At 36.4% G+C, this 23,665-nt stretch overlaps 1 long non-coding RNA gene across 1 annotated transcript in view; it reads left to right on the plus strand.

The window, feature by feature from the left end:
- The window catches only part of LOC139828843 (uncharacterized), a 27,206-nt gene continuing 3,541 nt past the window's right edge, over nt 1-23,665 (plus strand). The window contains exons 1-4 of the long non-coding RNA XR_011740866.1: nt 1-43; nt 8,316-8,423; nt 15,187-15,274; nt 15,968-16,082. This is a non-coding gene — a long non-coding RNA (uncharacterized lncRNA). The remainder of the gene's footprint in view (nt 44-8,315; nt 8,424-15,186; nt 15,275-15,967; nt 16,083-23,665) is intronic.

Genomic DNA, 23,665 nt, shown 5'->3' on the forward strand with positions numbered 1-23,665 from the left:
ATCTCTCTTCATGTGAAACTTAATCCATTTATGTGGAGGACAGGTAGGAGACTAGTCTGCTGCTCATAGAGGAATGTAAATGGAAGCCTAGGATAAGGAACATGTTTTAAAACAGTACCCAGCAGAGGAGAGAGGTAGGCAGGGGATTGAAGTGTATTAAAACTGTTTTAACTGTCATTTTTTATTAAGTATTGAGAAGTCTAGAGAGAGTTTATAACAGTAAAGATTTAACTCTCTATATGGTTTGGGGGCTGAGAGGATTTGTTTTGTAACACTGAAGTTGAATAGAGTTGCATCATGTTTCTAAGGGGATAGAAGAGATGCAAAAGGGGAGACTCTGAAAGCTGGTAAAGATTCCTGCTCTGTCCCCTCCTTTAAGAAATCATTAACTGAAAGCACCCAAAAAGTTCTAATATTTTTACCAGGGTAGATCTAGGTAAGTGTTTAGCTGTGCTCAGAACTCACCTCATAAAAAAAAAAAAAAAAAAGCTCGAAAGCTGTCTAGAAAATTCTTTGGAGGAAATGAACTTGAAATCAGTAGCTCACTGAGAATAGACTGTAAACATTTATGACAAGTTAAAGGAATTTCTATGGCAGGTTGGCAGCCTTTTGCCATTGAATTATTGCAGGAAAATAATGCATTCTTTCTTTCCTGTAGTAACCTGCAAACTCTTCTTTTACATGTGTTTTATTTGTTACATCTAATTCTTATTTTCATAATCCTAAATGCCAATGTTAGAAGTGTCTTGTGACAAGTATGAGTGAAACAAGACCTGCAAATGAACTAACATTTTAAATATTTTAAATTACCTTTTATCTGTTGTGTGCTACTGTAATGCAACAGCTCACTGTATCAGTAGCAGTAAATCTGGATATTGCAGACAGCCTTTTATCCCTGGATCCAGACCAGTTTGTTTTTATTTTAGATAGCACTTATACTGCTTTTGTGATTAATTAAAAAAACAAAAGGCAACAACATGCTTTATTCAACTGAAATTTAGCAATTAAATTCATAGAGGGGAACACAGACAATGAGATTTCATCTTCTCAAAAATAGAACTGCTACAGAACTATTGCTTAACTTTCCTTCAAAAAAAGGCACCACCCCCCTGTATGTATGTTATGGAATGCATTTAAATTGTGTACTTTATGTCCAGTAGACACTAGAATCTGTGTAAAACACTGCATGGTTGATATGTGAACACAACCCTAGTATGTTAAAAATGCTTTAGATTTGCACGACCTCGACCCTGTCAGCATAGATTAGGTCCGCTGTGTTTCACATGTGATTTCATGTCCTGTCATCTGCAGAGCTAACCTTGAATGTGAGAGGAAAGAGAACGTGCATAGAGAACCTGTAGAGTCTGATGACTATTTCTGAGGCAAATTCATATCTTAATCGTTTAGAGAAAGGACTTAGAAGACCCAATATTTAACAGTAGAATTGGGAAGAATAAATAGCAGATGCTTTCAGCCCACAGCACCAAACTACTTTGTTGCTTAACTTTGCAGGCCCATCCTCAAAGCCTTGCACTGTGACTTTCCCCCACCCTGCTTTTGAATTTCTGCAAATTAGTGAACAACTTCATTCTTTGTTCCTTTCTTCTTTTCCCTGGGTTTTCCTCTCGTAATAATTTTCTGTAAGTATCAGAGTTTGGTGCCAGATAGCAACAATAGCAGAAACTTTCTAGGAAGTAATTAGCTCAGTAGAGATTTTTTTCTTTCTTTTTTGTTCCTGGAAAGACTGACTGGGCTCCTTTTCAGATGAGAATGTACAGATCCAGTTTTGTAGTGGGTAGCAATTCTGAAATAAAGTCATAGTTCAGAGATACATTTTAATTGATCCATGTACAGGAAAAATGAGTGTGAATTCTAGAATCTATTGAAAAGCCGTATGCATAGAAACTAGTGAGAGATAATAATATGGTTGCCATAGACACAATTTTATATTCCCTTCTCTGTTTACTGCATTGATAATTCCTTTATTGAAACCCGGTAAAAAAAACCTGTGGATGTTCTGAAAAGTCTTTTGTCCTTGCTATCATAACAAGACTATTTTCAGAGCTCTTCAAACCACTAATTACCATAAAGAGAGTGTCCCACAGAGCTCCACTTCAATATTTGCATATGCAAGAATATGTTCAAGATCAATATGTAATTATGATATGCAGAGAAGTATTTCAGAGTCAAATTTAGTAAAAACAGATGGACTTGCTACATATGGCTAGTAGAGATTTAAAGTTAGTAGGAAAAGTATAATTTCTGTAGATACACAACAAGAAAGTAAGATTCCTTATTCTTCCTTATCAGGAAGACAGTATGCTAATTCAAAGTCTGCTGCTTTGTTCTTTTGTACATATTACCTAAAATGTCAGTAAGATTTGATACATACGTGCATATGGGATAGAGAAATCTAGAGAAGATTTTTCTGATAGTTTTGCACATTATTCTACTAGTAAAATTCTCCATCAAATCACTGAAAGATATCATCTGTTCTTATGCTGTTTGGATCTCATCACAATATCCACTAAGCCCTTGAAAATTCTTCTATTCAGAAAAGGTGTGAGGTAGAGAGATTTTTAAAATATGAAAGGAAAGACTTCATTTTATCTAGTATAAAGAGAAAAAAACAGACCATCCATTTTAAATCTTTGGTAACTGGGAGCTTGCAAGGATATTATTACTTAAGAAAAACTTGACAACCCAACATGTAGGGATTTAGTAGGTAACTTCATTAACTCTAATGGGAGCATTTCAGCTAATCCCTGACATTGCAGCTAGACTGCTGACAAGCTCAGCTGTTCTTTCCAATGAGGGAATTGTGGCAACTGAAAAGGTGGTAGTCACATAGTGAAAGATGGTGTCTGAAGAAGAGTCAGACAGCATTTTTTCATTAACATTAAAGAGCTTTCGCTATTCATTAGGCGACTTCCTCTCAAGACCATGTGAGAATTGTCACTTGTATCTTTTCAAAAGAAATGTATGTGTCACATAGAATTGCATTTTATCTCTTTCCTTATGGAGTTTCTGCACAAAACCAAAATTCAGACCGTTTGGAATTTTGTTAAAATAATTTATTTTATCCTAAGTTTTGAAGTGTTTGAGTAGAATTAACAGGACTTCTACTATTGTGCTCAAGTTAGTGTACTGTATCCTGAGCAGTGGTGGTGGCTGCACCAGACCTCTAGAAAAATGCAGTTTCAACTTTTCAGTGCCTGCTTCTCTTTCTGGATGCACTTGCACTATACTATGTTACACTCCATACCAGCATCACTCTGACATGTGGCAGGGTTAGTCCTTGGTAAAACACTCCATTAAGACACATAAATGGTTTCTAGTTACAGAAGTATTGTGTAAGGGCTGAAAATGAGCCACTCATTTCATTTGTGCAATTAATTACTTGATTGCTGAGAAGAACAACAGAACCAGCAGCTGTCCAGACAGATATTTTATGTCCAGTCTACTCAGAACTACAGGTCATCTTCCTTTTGTTCTGACCTCTAAAACCCTGTTGTAGAATATACGTGGTCAAAGCAGGAAATGCTTAGAATACAGAAATCAAATGTGAGTGCTTCAAAATAAGGACATAGAAAATTGATTTGCTTCTAGCCCCTCATTAAACTATGGCTAAAATACTTGCCCAGTTAAATACACATAATAGATGTATGATAGAAGATACCAAGTACATAAAAGAAATATGTCTGTGGTTATGACTTGAAACCATCAGTCTCTGCCATGTTTTTGGTATCAGGACTCCACCATGTACATTGATCAACAGTGATAGTCTTGTGCTTGCACTTTCCGTGTAGCTCAGATAAAAAATCTGAATCAGGAAATGTCACTGGAAGAGTGTCATGTGTGGCCAAAGGGATGGGTACATCTTGAAGGGAACTACCAAGAGCACCCAGATATAAAAAAGATAAAACGAAGCTAGATATAGACATTTCTAATTCAGAAGCACTTTGTCCAGGAAATTGCTGCATAGATGAGTGAGGGCATGCTGTGTTTGTTCAGGATAAAATAGCTTCACAGATTTACACAGTTGCTGTGAGAATTACAAAATACACAAGTGTTTCTTCTGCTCCTGTTGTTTTGAAGTTTATTTTAAAGTATACACAAAACTTTTTTCCTGTCTGAAATGTTCCTTAATAATAGCAAAATGAAAAATATTGTTTCTGGACTTTTTTTGTGCATCTTATAATTTTGGAGAAGTCTATAACATTGTCTTGCTTACAAACAACTGTGACCTTTTTATTCTTTTGGAAATGTTCCTTGCTAATGAGAGGCATTTGTTGTTACCAGTCTCATCTCCTATGCAAACTAGATTATTCTGATGGGATTCTGTGCGGCTTATGCTTTTAAGGAATGAGCTTGTGGAAACAGACAAGAGAAATGAAACTGAGAATTAGCTGTTTTTTAGAGATACATTCAGGATAGCATTTCTTCTGCAAGACCCAATTAAAATATTATTTCTTTCCCCAGCCCCACCCTTGCTCCCTTTTGTTTCTTCATCACATTCTTCCTTATAAAGTGGCAGTTATAATTATAGGGGTGTCTGTGAATATGGAAACTTTCACCAAACCGGAGTCCCAGAATCAGAGGGAATACAGAAAATGTCACACTAAAGATTGTCTTGTGCTAATTTTATTGTATTTTCATTTTGTTTCTGATATTATTTTAGATATGTTGCTTGAAGGTTATAAAATCATTAAATCTTTAATCTAAAATGAGTATTATCTAGGAGTAGAACAATAGGAAATTATTCTATCTCAGTAGAATTACATGAATACATGGACTGCTATTTAATTAAAAAGTATCAAAGATATGCTGCAATATATAAGGTTATACTTTTGGTGTTTAGGATAGGTAAAATGTGTACACTGTGTATGTCTTTTTAAATCTGCTTTTATGGGGTAATAATAACCTTTATCTAGATACAGATTATTACTCTCTGTTAGTCATATCTAAGCTTTTATTTTAATTTCTTCTTCCATTGTTTTTACCACTGCATTTAAATGTGGAGCTTTACTGTGGAGTTCCATTTGTTTTTTAATTGGCTTTATTATCTATTGTGTAGGACTTAATCAATTCTATTGGATGTTATCTGCAGGTGCCTACGGTAAGGGCATATTATATTGATTTTTCATTTTTCACATCAAACTAACTACATACATATAGTTGTTGCTGTGTTTGTTATTGACAACAGGGTTATCTACAGGCACTCCATCAAAATGTAACATATATCAGGACAATTACAATCTCCATAGTGTAGGTTTATTAGACAGCAAATGAGGAAGAATCCAAGAGGAAGGATTCAGATGGCATGGAGAGCTTGGGAAAAGCACCTGGTATCTGTATAAGAGTTCTCCACCTGAAGGTGAATGTCTGCCTAGAAACTGTGGTGTGAGCGAGGTACAATGCTGCCTCCCTATTAAGAGTATTCTTAAGCAGGAGAGAATTTAATTTTGTCAAACTACAGGTCAACATATTCTTCATGTTGAAAATTTTATAAAACTTGTAAAAAACAGCTACATTCCAAAGATAAGGGACTTTGGAGGTAGATGGAGAAAATGTATAGGCATACTAATTGTAATTTAAAATTCAATAGAGCATTTTCACTGCATACACAAAAAATTCTGGCAAGTCATCTTTACTGTGAGGAAAGGTGAAAGAGGTAAACCTGAAAAGGCAGATGCAATGTGTAGACAATCCTGATATTGAATGTAATCCTGTCATCATTCACTGTATCTCTGTGCCCTAGAGCACTGTGTCATGGAACGTTATACCTATATTTTTCCTTCAGAAATTACGGATTTAGGTGTTACTTGGCCATCTGAACAGAGCTTTTGGGGGAGATGAGCTTTCACCTACACTTTGAAAGTGCCCACACTTGAAAACTACCCTTCTGTCTAATAGAACAAGTTTTAAATACCCTATTTTAAATTGTGCATTCTAGTTGCTCTTCCCCAGAGAGCAGTATTCTATTCAAAATGGATACTTTTTTTCTCTTGTGGTAATTGTTTATCAAAGTTTACAAGGTAATCTTAGTAATCTCAGATTCTCTCTGTGGTCTTATCTCTGATGCTGTGGTCTGCACAGAGTTAGTTATCATCAGTTTCAATATTTTTATTTTTTTACACCTCTATATAGTACAGGTTGATAAAAATCTACAGCCAAATTTTGTATCCATTTTTTTCTATTGGTAAACACAAGGTGGATCGATTAGAGTCACACAACCATTTGGGAGTGTAGCTGTGTTCTGAGTGAAGAAAAGGGCTGTAATCAAGCAAGCTGTCAGCAGACACTAAAGAAATGCTGCAAACAGTCCTGTATTTGTGTCAGAATTTCTTTCTAGGTTTAGCTCTGTTCTTTTAAAATGTGAATAGCTTCTTTTCTCTTGCTTTAAGTTCTTATCAAATGTGGAGAGGTTTGGAATGGTTTTAAAGCCAGGTTTTACATAAAATCACCTGTTTCAATTCACTACAATATGGAAGAAAATAATTTTGGTGTTATGTAAAGACATGTTTGACTTGATTAGGAGTCCAGCAAGGGTTTTTTTCTTCTTTGACATTATTTTGGACACCAGTGAATTTCCTTTAGAAGGTAGACAGCGTTGCATATGAATCTATGAAAGTGACTTTCCTTCGTCTTTGAAAACACATCTGTACAGCCGGATGCAGTCTGGCCCATATACAGAATCGCTGACATGCTGTAAGTAGGTTTTACCTTGCATCTTTTAGAGATGCGCTATTTCTGCCCAGTCTCTTTGTAGGAGTGCTGAAAAAGAAATCTTTTCAGCTCCATTCAGTTAGAAAGATCAATGTTGGACAGATTTCCCTGTCATAGAGAAGCCACTAGTCTCTGCTTGCTGTGCGCCCTTGAATAGTGTTAAGTATTGGGTTGCATCAGTATAATGCATTACTCTTTCTGGTGAAAAAAGCAGTGCATTTCATCGTTTAAATGGAATTTGAATAACACTGTTGAAATCAATAGTAGTTTCTTATCCATATAAAGATAATTGATCTTTTTGAAACTCTTTAAATACAATGAGTATTTGATTGGGTTTCCTTCCATTGTTCAGTTTAACATGTTAACATAGTAAATTAAACGTTGCTTGTAAAATGACTGTAACATTCAGTGGTTTTCACTTTTGCAGCACTTCTTTGTGGTCTGTTTTGGCAGATTAGCTGTAAGTGAAGATGAGAGCTGCTGATTTGAAATGGGCAATATAGAAAGCACATTTCTTTGCAGTGTACAGAAATCAGTCACTTCCATGGTCACGGTCATCCTGCAGCATGCACCTCACACTCCAACGTTATTAGTTTTCTTATTTCCTAATGTTAGTCAGATTAGTCTCTCTGTGACCATCTGATCTGAAGCTTAAAGTCTGGGACTGGTGATGCAGAGTATCTTTTGTATTTAAAATAATACACATATGTACCTTAGTCCTGCACTGACCCAGAAATGTACAGTTCACTGCGTAAGTATGTTAGAAACATGAAGCACAAGTAACCTTGAAGATTGGTGAAAACACAGATTTTTCAAACTCACTTTTTACTATGATGCTATGGTAAAGAAACAGCTGCCAATAGCATGTGATGGGTGTCGTGCTCTTCCCACTCACAACATTAGTTCCTGATAAGATCTGCTGAGTTATAGAACAAGGATCTGCCTCATAACATCAATTAGATGCAGCTTTTCTTATATATCCTTTTTCTTTTAGTATACATGGTGTTCTACAGATTTCTAACTGTTAAGGCTGTTCGGGAAAATCCTACATCTTCTTTTGTTTTAAGGTCCGAATTTTCATTTCATTTATATTTGTGTATATTGAACAACAAAGTTTGATGTTGTGTATTAACCGGAGCAGAGGGTAAAGATCTTTGAAATTTTCTCCTCATATAAACAGCTGCTGATGTTAATCTATTAGCAGTTTCCCTAAAAAGCGCTGTTTATTTTTATTTATTGTGATCAGTTAACTATCACCTCGAACTTTTTAGTTTGTTTTTGCTCCCTATTTATCTCAATCAGTCAGTTGGTCAGTAAACAAAATGTACTGTGATCAGAAGTAGAACCCTATCGATCTGCACTGCAACTACTCTGTATTTTGTATCACTTTTTATGTTTGAAAAATTATACAGTCTTTAGACTAAGGAGGTGAAAATGCTGTTGAAAATTTTAAATATGTGTTACAGTCTGTGATGGAAGGGGAAAGCAAATCTTTTCTATGCCATACATGCTGAGACCTTTATCCAAAGATTTTCTATTTTTATCTAGTACTAATAAATTTTACATTACCTTTCATCCCACTGTAGGTGACAAAATTTATCACGTACGCTCTGACGGAGCCTGTGGCTGATGAAGTGGTCTTGTTACTGAACTGATGATAGCTGATCACCGTTACCTTGCATGTGTTCTGTCAGGTAAGTCACACAATTACTAGCTGGCCTGTGGAAATACTGCCCTATTCCATTTCAGCACAAACATTTTGAACCAGCATAGCAGCAAATAATTTATGTGTAGAAGGCAGAACTTCAGAACTCCCTGCGAAATATATCTGCTTAAGTGCAGAAAGTGTTAGTGAACAAGTAGGTACATATGTATTAAAAAAACAAAACCAAACAAAAAAAACCCACTGAAATTTATTCTTTAGATACTTTTCAAGGTCACTGGATATGGTAGACCAATGGAGATGAGGTGGGCACAACTCTCTGCTTCCAAGTCCGACCATTAGCTAGGCTGGATGTTTGTTTGCGGTAGGTGCATATAGAGTTCTCTGAGCAGCTCAACACAGACAGAAACATCCAGCACTCATGCAGCCCCAAACAGGATCAAAAGACTCATCTCGTTTCCTTCTCTGGTTGTTAAGGTTGAAAGTCTGTTAGTAGGAATATGGATATTATATATACACATGTATGTATACAATGTGCATCTCTTTGGCTGGTGTTAATCAGGCTGGCCCATGGCCCCCCAGGGCCTCCAGCCCCGCTGCAGTTGCTCATACAAAGCCAACTGGTCGCAAGGGAAAAATTCCTGTACAAGTGAGCAAACTAAAAGAGAATTTCAGGCTGGCCAAGAGGAGTTAAACAAAGGTCAACAAGCCTGATACCAGAGACCTTACGAAGTCAGCACAAAGCCTGTGACCTGTAGCTAGCAATGGCAATACTACACTTACTGGACTGCAGCGTTGCATGGTACAGTATGTACAGGCAAGGTAAGTTCAGCAATAGACTTTAAGATTGTGAAATAATACCTGTTCTGTTGGAAGTGGAAAATTTTGCCGAGAAGCGTACCATTTGGCTTAGCAGTGTGAGTTAAACATATTCCGATATGTACTGAATTTGGCACCATGATTTGACAACAGATTTCACTAAAAACATATGCCATGCAGTGTATTGCAAACTTGCTCAATAAGGTAGTGTATTTCTAATAGCATGGTTTAGCGTTATGGATTATTTGGTCTTTAGAAGTAATCAGAAAACAGCCAGTTCTATTGCAGCTCTGGTTTTAAGCTTACATTGCAAATCCAGTGTGACCTACGCAAAACAGTTTGCTGGATGATCATAAGCTTTGCTATAAACAGGAAAAAGCAGTGGTTCTGAGGGTTTTTATAATGTTTATCAGTAGGAAAACAGAAGTGGCAATTGCTTTTAATTGCCCAGTAATTTTATTATTCAAAAGATGGAGTTTACAGGAAGCAGCTGCAGTTGTAACTGAACCAGCTCTTTTAATGTGTTCCTGTTTTTTTCCTGTATTACATTATCTAATGACGATAAGCTGCCGGCTTCAATCAAATTTTCAAATACAGTAAGAGTTGAATTGATCATGCCCTGGGATGAATACTCCAGTACTCTCACTGAAAGAGACCTTTGTGTATTTGATGGTTCTGAATTGTCTATAGAAATCCCATTCCTTAAATTAAATCAATGTTCATTCTTTGTTCTCTCAGTACACAGGAATTTCAAGATTCATAACCTATTTCTGTTTGGTTTTTCTGCCTTTGTAGTTTTCTCACCTGTCTGTATTTTCTCATTCACTCTGTAAGAAAATGCAGCCGCACAATGAACATTCACGCTGAATTAATCAACGATTTTCTGTAAATACAAACAAATGACAGCAAGATTGAAATTAAAAGTAAAAAGGGGAGAACTAGCTACTGCCACAGCTATAGTGTCAGTGTTCCTAATTTTAAAAGACATTTTAAAAGGTACTAGAGTTCCTGTACTGACCATTGTCAATAACACTGCTCTTCATGTGGCAAGGTCCACCCCCAGAGTTGTCTCTGAGATTTGCACTGCATCTAAAGCAAAAGTACGGTCTCCTTTAAGTATTGGGTCATGTTTGAAGGATTGTAAAAACCTATTTAGCTAATATGACTAATAGAATATAACTGACTCATCGCAGATGAGCAAAATTATCAGTAGACCTCAAATTCACCTCGGCATTTCTGAGATTGTGTTGAATGTAACTTGGCCTGCTCACGAGTGAAGAAATAAGGTGCCAGTTAATGTGCATGTTCATAATTCTTTGCCAATTTGACAGTTTTTGTTCAATGTTAGGCAAATGCCAATGCTCCCTCTGTGATCAGGGATGACTGTGAGAGAAGCAGAATTTGATGAAGCTCTCTTGTTCATTGCAGACCAAGATAAGATTCTACTGTTCTTGCTACCATGTTTTTTCAGGGACTTTTGGTAATAGTCCTGATTTACTGGCCTTGCCTTGGTGAATATCTTATTTGATACAATCTTAATTCACAATTGGAAATAGAGTGCGGAAAACCGCAATGTGGCCTGTTGCAGACCGAGCATATCCTAAATTTGCAACCTAAATATAAAAGCTGGGAAATGAATTTTTAAATTTCCTTATCTTCAGATAGTTATGTGTTTATTTAAAAATAATTGTATTTATAGTTTGTAGAGCTTAAAAGCTTGTGTGATAGTATTTTTATGGAATGTGAGGAAGGTAAGGGTTAGCATCATGTGCCATGTTCTTCAACCAACTTACCTACATTCCACATTAATATTGAATAGGACTCCAGAGAGATACATCTGTGCTTTTTGTTAATCCAGACAGGCAGTTATAAAACACTGTTGTAATTAAATTTTTCTTTTCATTTGAATGGTGGAATTAAACAAATATTTTCCTTTGGAGAAAAGTAACAATTTGATGTTAATTGCTTCTATCTGTTTCTCAGCATTGTCAAATAACCTATTGTAAAAGCTACTTAATATTTCCAGGGGAATGCCATATATTGCATAACTTATTTCCTTTGCTGGTTATTTCATTTGATGGTTAAACAGTAATTGGAATGAAAGGAATAAAGAAGTGCTTGTGGGTTGGAAACCACTCAAGGGATTGAGAATCTAAAGCAGAACAATGATTTAACAATTTTTTCTTTTGTTAGTCATTTTCATATGTGAATTACGTATGAGATTATAGGGAGAAAAATGAAGGGAGAATGCCAAGCTCATTTAGCAAACTCCCTCTGCCTAATAAACAGACAGAAAATCTACAAGCTGTCTAATTTTTGCAGTTTGTTCTTAGCATTCTTAGATGTTGTAGAACTTTAAAAAAACAATCTGAGAAAGGAAATTATCCTATTAAAAATGAGAAAAAAAACATCATATCAAGAGATATGTGGCTTCTAGTTACTGTGGAAGGGGCAATCAATAGAATAAGCAGGAGAGGAAAGAAACAGCATCCGCAGCAGAGATTTCCTGGAATGAAAAATGAGCTTGGATTGTTACTTTATTGAATTTTGTTACTGTAGGACATATTAAAGGACAAATCAAGTCTCAAACATTCATGCAAAATGTACAAGGTATTTGCATGTGTAAAAATGTCTATAAATGTATGTTCATTTTCAAATACCCAGCATTTGGAGAGCTTATGTGCTATATAAAAGGCAGTAGAGCTGATTCCTTACAATTATTTATATATTTATGCAGTTTTTTAGAAGGTTGCAAAGGTCTCATTTATCTTGTCCAAGCTGCTGGGTTTTGAGTCAAGGAAGGTGTGTTCAGAGGAGAAACTGGTTCTTTCCTGAAAACAGACAACCAGATTCAGCTTAAAGAATTTTCCTGTAGCACACTGTATAATGGGCAAGGAGACAGAGAGTAAACTGGACTTAGGAATTGGGCAATCTAACTGGAAGATCTCTGAGAAACAGGACAGTTCCACCTCAAGGCTCTGGGCATCTTGGAACTTGTAGAGAGTTTCTGAGCCAGGAGGTACAGAACAGTCATCTTTTTTTTTCTTTTTTAATGTGTAAAGTGACATTTTTCCCTAAATTTTTGTGACAACTTGAGTCCGTTCTCCCTGCTGTATATGTGCTGTTTTGTGAAACAAAACCAGCTATGTTTGAGAAATGTAACCTACCGATTTACCGGTTTATTGTAAAAAAACAAAACAAAACACATTTTTCACTTACAAAAAAAAATACTGATACTTAGAGGTTAATTATTTTACATAAAAAAATAAAAGGTACAGGTAAAATTCAAAGGAAGATTTTGTTTCAAAGTGGAAAGATGTAGATATTGCACTCTATAACATATTTGAAGTGTCTTCTATCTTAATTTCACTGTTCTGAAGAAGAATAACCCTGACTTTTTTGTGTGGTGTGATTTTTCTATTAAGTGAATTCTGTCAAATTGACAAATGAGTTAAATTTTGCTAGGCCAATTTTGCATCTTTCTAACCAATGAAAGATGCAACTGTTTTTCTTTGTCCACTTTTACTCTTAGTATGGATTTTGGCGGTGCATGACTGTAGTTCTGATTTCTGACTGCCTTGTGGATATTCCTGGAGACAGGCACTTTTCTTGGGTAGTTGGTTCCTCAGACTAAGTTTTTCAAGCACTGTAGCTATTGCCAGGCCTTTTTTTTTTGTGTGTGTGTGTATGTGTGTGTGTGCTTTTTTTTCTCTTTGGTTTGGTTTGTTTGTTTGTTTGTTTTCCAAATTTCACCTTGTTCTCAGGACTGAAAACTTTTTGCATGTTTTCTTCAAGGGCAACATGGCAAGGTGATCATGAATACAGACTTAGCAACAAGAACTCTTCAACACAGAGAACATGTCAGTTTGTGATGGAATGTGCTTTGAAAAATGTTCTTCATAAAGCCAGTCTTGCTGCCTTTGTTAGCATTCTCTCAACAGACTCTACATGTTTTTTAACCTGATCTTCTTGCATGGTCTGGTATATGAAGAGGAGTCACAAAGCTGTGCTTTATTAAGAAGTAAAGCGAAGTAATCTGTACTCATCCCCATCAGAGAAAAAAAAAAAAAAGAGAAAGAAAGCAGCTTGAACTGGCCTGTTTTATTTGAGGTGATTAGCTGAAGGAGCTGTAGACTGTACCACTCCCTTGTCTTGTAGCACCAGCTTCATTTCTGTACAGATCTTTAGTTAGTATTTATATAAAACCTACCTATGTATGGGAAGTAGGCAGCTCTGGTGATCCTCAGTGGCATTCTCACAAACATGGCGTAATCTTGCCAATGTGTCAATTTCTGTCCTAGCAAATGTATGTAACGATCCTTCTGTTGCTCAGAATATTAAGTTTGAGTTTTGGAAATATAATAGTATTCTCAAAACACTGGGCTCACAGTTTTATAAGCAAATACATGTCTGGTAGGCGGGGATTCCATTTTTCTTTTTCTTTGATACAGAAAGTTACTTTTAGCTTAAATGATATTACTTATTTACTCCAAAAACCCTGATTACCAAATGCCTAAGTGGATCACTGAACAACATTTTTGCTTCAGGGAAATGGAAAGAGCCATACCTTAAACTAGGGCTTTACTGGCCTGCCTGCAAATCTCCAAGTAATTCTTGACATTTTTTTAATGTGAGAACTAAGAAGAATTAGATATGTTGGATCATTTCTTCTCTTGAATTAAAAATACACATGTTCAAATACTTTTAAGGATTTCAGTTAAGTATATCTAGACTTAAATTGAAATGTTGCTATTGTATTTTTCTTCCATATTGACCTTTTCATTAGATATAACAATACATTGTATGTATTATGTATGCATGTATACAATGTATACATATCTATACATACATTATGTATCTATACATTCTAAAAATGTATACATTTTTAGTTATATCTTAGTAAGAGTATTTTCCAGTTGTTTTTTTTTTTTTTTTTATCACTGCTTCTGTCACTTTAAAGCCTATAAGTATATTGGGTATGTAGAATTCTTAACTTGTTTTTCTGTCTTTTAGTGTCCTAGTAATGTAACTAAATACCCAGCAGATGTGCATTTGCACCTTAAGGTGAATAAGGATACAGAGCCGGAAAGATAAGAGCCAGGAACATAAGTATCTGTGCTTGGATTTCACTTGCTCATGCAGTGAACTCATGGAGCTTTCATTGCCTGTTTGTACTTTTCAGTCTCACAGTTGTTATTTCATTAGCAAAGGTTTGGTTTTTTTTTTCCTTCAAAGCTTTACCATGCTCTGTGGGGTGTGTTTTGTTGTTGTTTTTACAAATTATTATATAGACTGCTGTACTTCTTACAGATAAATACTGAAGTCTAAAAATATAGATTAACAATTAAAGAATTAAAAGTGTGGTTTACAGTTTCCTTTCAGGTCCTTTTCCAAGTATGTCTGAAAGCTTTTTTGTACTACAGCCAAATTTGGAATAGCTTCATCTCCCATTAAAAGTAACAAGTAAGAAAATTTGAAAATGGAAAAACCCTGAATAGATTGCAATAGGTCAAACTAGTTGTACCTGGAACCATTATGCAGATATCTGTGTGGCAACAATTTCCTTATCTCATAGCAAACAAAGACATGGTTAGAACTTATTTCTGAAGCAGAAGGAAGGATGAGGAAAATATTTACAAAAGTTGGTGTACGAAGTTCTGTGTCCTTAGAAATTAATTAGTTTTTTTCTAGTATTTTTCAAAATAATTGTAATTGGTGTTTGGAACAGTAATTTCTCTTTCTCATAGATTTAGGGCATTCTTGGTCTTTAATACAGCCTTAGCCCTACCCTCACAACTGGTACCTTGCAAAAGGATCAGATCATCAAGTAGAAGCAGTAGGTACTAAGACCTCTATGGCAACTCTAAATGCAGTTTGGGGTTTCACTTTGTTCTCTTGGTCCAACAGCCCCGTCATGCCTGTGATTCAGAGCTATGACAGACCGGTTACTGATGTGGACTCATTTGGTTCCACAGAGCCCATGAATCAGAGAGTTCAGTTCAGCTGCCTTTGCATGGTAATTTACATCTGCCAAACCCATCATGGGACCTGAGCTAACACATGGTGAGTCAGAACCATCAAGAATTCTCTTAAAAACTTCCATACTATCAATATGTTGGTAGAGACACAGTCATATCCTTGTCTATATTCTGTAAAACAATTTATATTGGACACATCATTCTCTTTCTTTCCAAACAAACTGTGCAAACTTTATCTAAAAGCTGCCAACTTCTGCTTGGTAAGAGGGCAGTCCGTGTGGGTCCATCCCTCTTTAGGGGAGGCAAAGTCTTCATGTTTTACAAACTTTTCTAAAACTCTGAAAATTATTGACTGTGAGTGAATTTCCAGAAGGGCTGTAGAAACAGTTTGGTTTGTGAAATTATTAGTTCTTTTCTGATTTGGTATTTTATTTGCCTTGATGGGATGGGACTGTATTCTTGTTTTGATATTTTACAACTAATTCATTAAGAAATAATTAAAAACCTGTAAAACTGGAAGACTCCCTGCTCTAGAAATAAGTATTGTGCCCTAATGAAATTGAAGACCTTCATATAACTACCTACAAATGTGGTGGAAAAAGAATGGTGGAAATATATTTGAGCCATTGTAACTATAGCATCTAAAAGTTGGATTATATTAAAAGACCCTCCATTTTGCAATAAGGCTGTTGTAGTCATGCAGTTTAAATATTGTTTAATAGGCTCGTCTTTTCTACTGACATTTCTTGAGCTGTTCTATCTATTCATTTAAGGATAGCATGAAAAGAAATTGGACTACTGTACCTGGAGGCAGGAGCAAGAACTGGGATTCAGAATTGACCAGGCAGGAAGCAAGACAGGAGGAGTCATCTTTGATGGAAGCAGAAATCAAGGTGAGCAGTCGTTCAGACTGGAGCTAAAGCAAAGGTACCACACTGAATACTGACTGTTTGGCCTCAGGGCCCCTCCAATACTACAAAGGTTCCCCTGCAGGAGACCATCTGACTCACTCTCTGAACACAAGTCTATGCTGATCACTGCACATCATTAAAGGTAATAATATAAATATATATGACCTGTCAGCATAAGGCATTGTGTGACAACTACAGGTGGAAATCTTTGCAACAGAAGGAGACAGGGCTTTTAAAAAATAAATACATCAGAAATTGTGTTACTTTGAACGTAGAATACTTGTGTACTTCTAAAGTAGGATAATGTCACCATTGCACATTACTTTGAGTCCAATCCTGAAGAAGAGAAGACACAAAGTGTACAGGAGTTTGTGTCAGGAATCAGCACAGGTGAAAACCTTGGGTCACCTTACTTCACTGTTTTTTTGAACACACTTGTGTGGTGATCATGCCTATTTCTGACTAAGTTAATAAGAGTAGAGAACAGAAAATAGGAAGATCATCATACCCACTTGATCGAAGGAGAAAGTAGACTAGCATACCCTTTCAAAAAGTAACACATTCAAGTTTAAGGTGCTGGAAGCTGTCCAGTAGCAGAAGGGGATTCTCAATCTGTTGCAACATGTGTAATTATTTGCCCAGAGGGTGTATGTGGTGTAGATACTAATATTAATAGAAGAGGTTCATTCCTTGGAGGAGAGAGTGGCTGAGGCAGAGCAGGTAGGAGATGAGCAACTCTTTACAGGGACATTGTGGATATGAAGATATTGCATTTAAAGAATTTGTGTCTTCCAATATTAAAAAATCCTCATGTATTGTCAATGAGTCAAATCTAAGTTGCTCCTGATACGAGCCTCTCTAAGACAGAGATGACAACTCCTTTGTGATACATGACATTTCTGTGTCTGACTTCAGCTGGTGGCTGCCACTTTTGCAGGGTTTTCACAAGAACTGCAGTTGTGCCTCTTTTGCTTTACAAGACTGGGAGAGAGATTTGGGTACAGATTCTGAAATAGGTGATTAAACCAGCAATGTGAGACTGGGCTGCAGTTGAAGAAAGAATAGCTTTAACGGTTTTTCCAGGCATGTGCTGGAAACTGAATTTTTACTTTATAGCTGAAGTTGTTTTGAGATAAAAGTCTTTCAATCTTCTAAGAAACTTGGCCCACCAAAATCTCACAGTGGAAGTCCTTCCCCTCCCCTACCAAGACAGATGTTTGAAGTAAAGGGTTTCAAATGGTTTTTGCAAAGTCTTATAAATGTTCCATATGTCACTTTCTCTAAAATTATAATCTATTATCTCACTCAAGTGGAATAATAGTGCTTTGAAAAAACTAAATTTATCCCAGGTGCCCCAGCAGGTTGATTCTTCATTATGCGTTAATCGTTAATGGCATTTTTCCATGGAGCGTCTGCCTGTTTTAGTGAACAGAGCTTCCAGAAATGATATTTTAATTTTAAGCATAGACACTAACAGAAAATAGAGTGGGATTTTTTTTAATCAATACTTTGTGTGTCTGTGTATAAACTGGCTGGGCACAGATATTATTTAAAGCAACAATAGAAAATATTTTGATTTATAGAACTTAATTAAAAACCATCAATTAAAATATTAAAATAGGAAAAAAAAATACAGTCTTCAGTTATTTGAGATGTTGTATTCAGCACCATCCACACTGGAGATTTAAATGAACTTGGTTAAGGTGACTGTGTGTATGTCTTCACTTTGACCCAAGAATTTAAATTGGCAATTAGAGAATATTTTATAAATACATAAATGGATAATATTAAGTTATAATTGTTGTGAGAACATAAAAATAATTGAGGCTTGCTACATTTAAGAGTCCTTTTGGGAACTGTCTATAGGCTATAAATAAATTGTGACCTATTCAAGTTCTTTATGCACATCTGAGTTTGTCTTTGGCTGTGTCATAACTCCATCTCATTTAAGAAGATTTGAGTGTGCAAGGTGGTAGGAAGCAGTCACTCTGTCTGTCCTGATCCCTGACCTGTATAGTTATGTGACCAAAATCACAGCAGGTCAAGGCATAATCTTCATGAGTGTCTTGGCATGTCCTCTGCTTTCCTTGGGATGAAAGTTCATGCTACAAGAATAGTTTGTATCTGAATGTTCTTTCCATAGTGAAAAAAGTGCAATCCAAGGATGTATTAGCAAAAAATACACCTTATTTTCATGATATTATATAACACACTACTCATGTTAAACAATGACATTTTAGCAGATAGTTTTGCCAGGCATATTAAAACTGGTTTTTAAATGATGTCTAAGCAGTTACCTAGTTAAGGAACAAAATGAACAGTGGATTCAGGATTGTAATTTCATTATTTTCTTGATTGCCTTGAGTCTAAATGGACAAAGTAAATAGTAAGTTTGAAATGTGGATTGAAGACAAATGGAGGACAATGTGTCATAACCAGTTGTATTGATGGGAGACATCAAGTCAGTGGTTACCGTTGACAAGTAAGGCTCAGTTGCTAATTTGTTTGTTGTTTTTTTTTTTCCACCTTTCAAAGTTGATTTCTTGAACAGATAAAGGTAAGGGCACCCACAGATGAAGAGTAAAGTGGGAACACTGAATAGAGCTAATACCTGAGAAGGGATTTGAGTAAGTGCAAATAAGCAGTTATGGGCAGTAGTGTTTCTGTCTCAGTTCTTTTGCAGAATAAATTATAATTGGAGGACAATAAAACAACTGGAAAATTAAAATGCATTAACAAGTTTATAAAAATGTGATATATCTTTCTGTGTAATTTACTATATGTATATATATATATAAAAAACGGTGCTGCTTTTAAGAAGTGACTCAAAGAGGCTCCTGATGAAAAGTGTATAAAGATGTTACTTGACAGAAATGAAAATTCAGTTCCTGATTGTGTCATTGAAGCATGTTGTATTTTCCAGTACATTTCCTTCACACCTTTCATGTTCACTATCAACTTCCGCTGTGAATCTTGTTTATAATGTAGAACTTATAAGCAAGCTTTGCTGTTTAAATGACCCTAATAGTCAGGAAACTGATTATATAAAACATGTTAAAGAAGGTGAAAAGAAAAAGCAGAATATCTTGTGCCCTGTTTGTAAACTTCTGTGTGTTCTTTTTAACAATAAACACATATGTGATTTGGATGTGATTCACCCTGTGATAAATGTCAGTATTTTCTTCATACATGGCCAATTTCCCTTGGAAGTCAGGAATGCAGTGTAGTTTTCTCTAACAAATAGTTTTGTCTTGTAAAACCTTCTTTCACATAAATGCAATCCAGACTAGTGAATTAGAGACATATAAAAGAAAATGGGCTTTCAGTTTACAGGTGTTAACAGTTCAGTTTTCACACTGTCTGAATAGAGTAAGAAAGTCTCTTCATTACAAGATAACAAATACCTTAAGATTTTCAAATACTTATTCTGCCGAAACCCAACACAAAATTCTGGAAAGGCATTCAGGACAGGAAGAGCAGTTTTCTTTTTCCTATTTGTAACATAATTAAATGTCTGTGATTTTTATCCTGTCAGGAAGACAGCGACCAGTTTGTTGCTGAGTTCTGAGTCTTTGTATTTGATACTCTAATTAATCATCGGTTGTGGCTTCTAACAGTCTGGTTGAAAAGAATTTGATGGATATCTAGAGTGTGCACAAAAACCTGATTCTATTTACAGTACATGCCATTTTATTATATTTGCCAGGAACTGGACAAAGAAGCAGCATAGCCAAAGAGAATTGACTGTGGGAATATAGAAATTATCAAGGTGATCACAGATCAATCGTATCTCACCTAATGAAGCTACGTTTTAATTCAGATTTCCAAGAGTGGTTGAGAGAATTTCTAGGTTAGAACCTGGTTGTGAGGAGTACTCTAAGCAATCAGGCATCTGGATTCCTATCTTTGTAAGCTTTTATAGAAAAAATGCTGGAAGATCTTGCAATTTGTATCTCAACTTTGCTGTTCAGTTGAAAATGTTGAATATAATGTTAGAATTAATATAATAGGAGGCAGAATAATAATAAAATTATATATATGGCAGTGGTGGGGAGTCTGAAGGGAATTTTCTCTTCAGTAGTCCAATTAGTTGTTTTGGAAGGGAAAATCTTAAAAGTAGGATTACTTTTATTGGTCAATTAAACTATTTGCTTGCTCTGAAATTGTTTGATGTAATAGCAAAACTTTGCTGTCAAATCTTAGTTCAGAATGTAATACATTACAGGACTCGAGAGCTTTAGGAAGAGTCCTGCATATAATGTGAAACTAATGGTCTCTGATAGTTTGATAGTTTTCTATTATTTTCCAGTACATTTATTTATTTCTCTGAATAAGTGAGCAATTTAAAAACATTGTAAGAAAGGCTTTTGTTCATCATTAAAATTACAAAGGTCTAGTAATAAGAAGGGCATGGTATGATTATAGTAGTGATTGTTTGGTGTCACGGAGGCACCCCGAGGCTGGTTTAAGGAACAACAAGGTCCAAAACAACTTTTATTAAACCGGTGAGAAACAGGGTTTTAGCACTCCAAAAGTGACTTAAATATAGGTTCGGGTATCAGTTGAGGAAAATTATTAAGGGGCAGCAACTAGTACAACAGGAGGTCCACAGTGTGCATGCACGTGACTTCACCCAAAACAATGCCGGAACCACCCCTGAGTCGCAGAGGAGTACACACTTTGCCTGAACATGGTGCGGGATTATTCTTAAAGAGATATAGGTACTCGTAGTGAGTACAGAAAGTGTACGCTCGCGATTCCGTGAGGGTACATTTATAATACATTCGCAATCCTGCGAGGGTTAATTTACTTACACGTGCGAATGTGCACGGAAAATACTACACGTGCTTATATGGAAGCACGGGAGAAAAATACACTCGTGATTGTGCGAGGAAATGAAGTTACACTCACGATTGTGCGAGGAAATGAAGTTACACTCGTGATTGAGTGAGGAAATAATTTAAAGTACGCGTGCAAATGTGCACGGAATATAAATACACTCGCGATTGTGCGAGGAAATAATTTTATACGTGCTTGTATTAAGCACGGGAAGTTACACGTGCGTATGTGCACGGAAAGGATAAATATACTCGCAATCTTGCGAGAAGTTTTACTCACACCCGTGGCAGCAAGGCAAGCAGAGTCTCCATCCCGGGGAGGGGGGCTCTCGGCGGCAACATCTTCAGCTCGCGCTCCGAGAGACCGGCGACAACGGGCCCAGTCTCGACGAGAGAGTCCCGTTTATATACTGGCTGATCAGACCTGACTGTAGGCATTCTAGAAGCTTCTCTGCACTCCCACACCGTGTGTGGGGTGCCCCTGAAGCCTCCAAACATCCCCCACACTGGTCACAGGTGCCCAGTGGCTCACTGGCGCCTCGGCAATCCCTTCTCCTAATGGCCCTGGCCAGGGTGCTCTGGGCCAAACAAAAGAAGCTGTTAGCCTCAAGTAGCAGAGAGAGGGAGATGTACCTACTCCCTCCATACTGAAGGAGGGGGGCGCGGAGAGAGGGGGGTTTGCATTCTGCCACATTTGGTCTCTGAGATTTCTTTCCAAGCAAAATTTGAGCTTGTGACATTTTCACATTATAAATTAAGAAATACACTCTATAGATGCAAATAGAATAACAGTCTTGCTGAAGAACTGGTCAGGTTTTTAAGGAACACTTAGACATGTTCTCTGTTTAGTAGAAGGTGCATGTATGGAGGGAAAGTTTAGGATTTCTGGGATATCAAACAGTTGTGAATACAGCTACTCTAAAATCTTACTGTTACTCTAAACTGTATATATTTTGGTATTTCAACAATGGCTATTTCTTGTGAAATTTCCTGTCAAAATCTGAAGATGTCAGATGCTTGTATAAATAATCAAGCTAAGAGGGACACTAAAGAAGGAGACTTTCTTCTATGAAAGAAACTTTATTTTGTCAATGGTGTTTTTAGCCCAAATAATACGAAATGTGTTTTATTTTGTTTTTAATATTCTCCTTCTGTCTTTGCTGATTAAATAATTTTATTTTCCAGACAACGTTGTGGACAGTAGTATTTTAGTCTAGATAAGCACTCCCTTGATTTCATGTTTAGAAAAAAACTGATTCCTTTGTGGACATGATCTAAAATAGAATTAGTAGGTTGAAGTCTTGTTGAAAGTTATTTTTCCATGAGGATTTGCAGGGAAGCTGCAATAACTCCAGAAGTGTGTGGGGTGTTTTGTTTTGTTTGTTGTTGGTGCTGTAGTTTTTTTTGTTGTTGTTTATTTCTCCTCCATTTACCTATATAGTATCTTGATACAGGTGCTAATGATTATGTGTGCACCCAAGATAATTTCTTTTTCAGGTTTTGCTTTGTTTGTGTGTGGTTGTTTTTTGTTTGTTTTTATGTTTATCTTGCTTTTTTTAAAGAAAGTAGATGATTATCCTTGGCTCATTTTCAAACCCATTGTGTTGTTCTTGCGTAACAATTAATAATTTCTATTTTCCGATTTTCAGTCAGTATTTGTAGGTTGCTATTTGATGTTCTTTACTGTATGCACCCTCTTTAAGAGTCATATAATGTGAGAGTGGTAGTAGGTTTGGAACAGGAATAAGTGGTAGCAATGTGGTTTGAAAGATTTATAGCGCAATGGGAGATGATCTCTACTAATCATGGAGGACCACACTTCCAATAATTTTGTTCACCGGGGGTGACTATTTATCTTCTGTCTTGTAGTGACTGGAGCCATTTGTCATTTTTAAAATGTTTCCATCATAGTATTGGTCTCCTGCTGTTGATCTGACAGCCCAAACTGAAGACCCCCTGTATTTTTTGCATTTAAAGTAAATTCAGTAAGAAGGAGGCAGAAAAGATTGTATAGTCTTCTGTGAAAAAACTGTATGTAACTAGACCATATCTTTGTAAAAAGTAATCCTCAAAATTAAAGAGAATTGGCCCTTTAAGACCTATAAAAATTGTGGAGAGTCTCTGGCTGTGTGCTGTGAACAAGCCAGGGCTCGATGCGGCTGTGCTACACGGAAGGATTTCCCTGAGACACCAGAGACAAAAGGAAAGTAAACAGAGGCTGCTCTGCCCTCGACCCAGGCTGCAGGAGGGGCGTTGCCGCTGCGCATGAACAGCCTGTGAACAGTGCCCTGCAGCCAATCACCATAGTGGGGGGGGATGAGTGACTGTAAGTGTAACCAGTTGTAGCCTGCACTTGCCGCATGGCCTTTTGGTATAGAGTATATAAGGCTTGGAAAAACGTGGTCTCGGGGACATTGATATTCAGTGTTGTTAAAGAGTACGGATGGTAAGTTCACATTGAATTAGACTCCTTACTCTCGCCCGGCCTGCCTGTTCGATCAAAGAGCTTATGCCGGCGTCGTCGAATTTATTACTACTACAAAAAATATTTATTAAAAATGAGTTGCAGAATTTGTGGAATCAATCCTTGATGTATTTGAAATCACTTTTTGACATTTTTAACTAAAAATATCAAAATATCAACCTCTCTGAATGGAATTTGTTACCTAGTGTAAATCAATGCATTTTTACACATCACTAGATCACTCTGCACTCAATGCTCAGAGG

Source organism: Patagioenas fasciata, chromosome 11 (assembly GCF_037038585.1).
Source record: "Patagioenas fasciata isolate bPatFas1 chromosome 11, bPatFas1.hap1, whole genome shotgun sequence".
NCBI lineage: Eukaryota > Metazoa > Chordata > Aves > Columbiformes > Columbidae > Patagioenas > Patagioenas fasciata.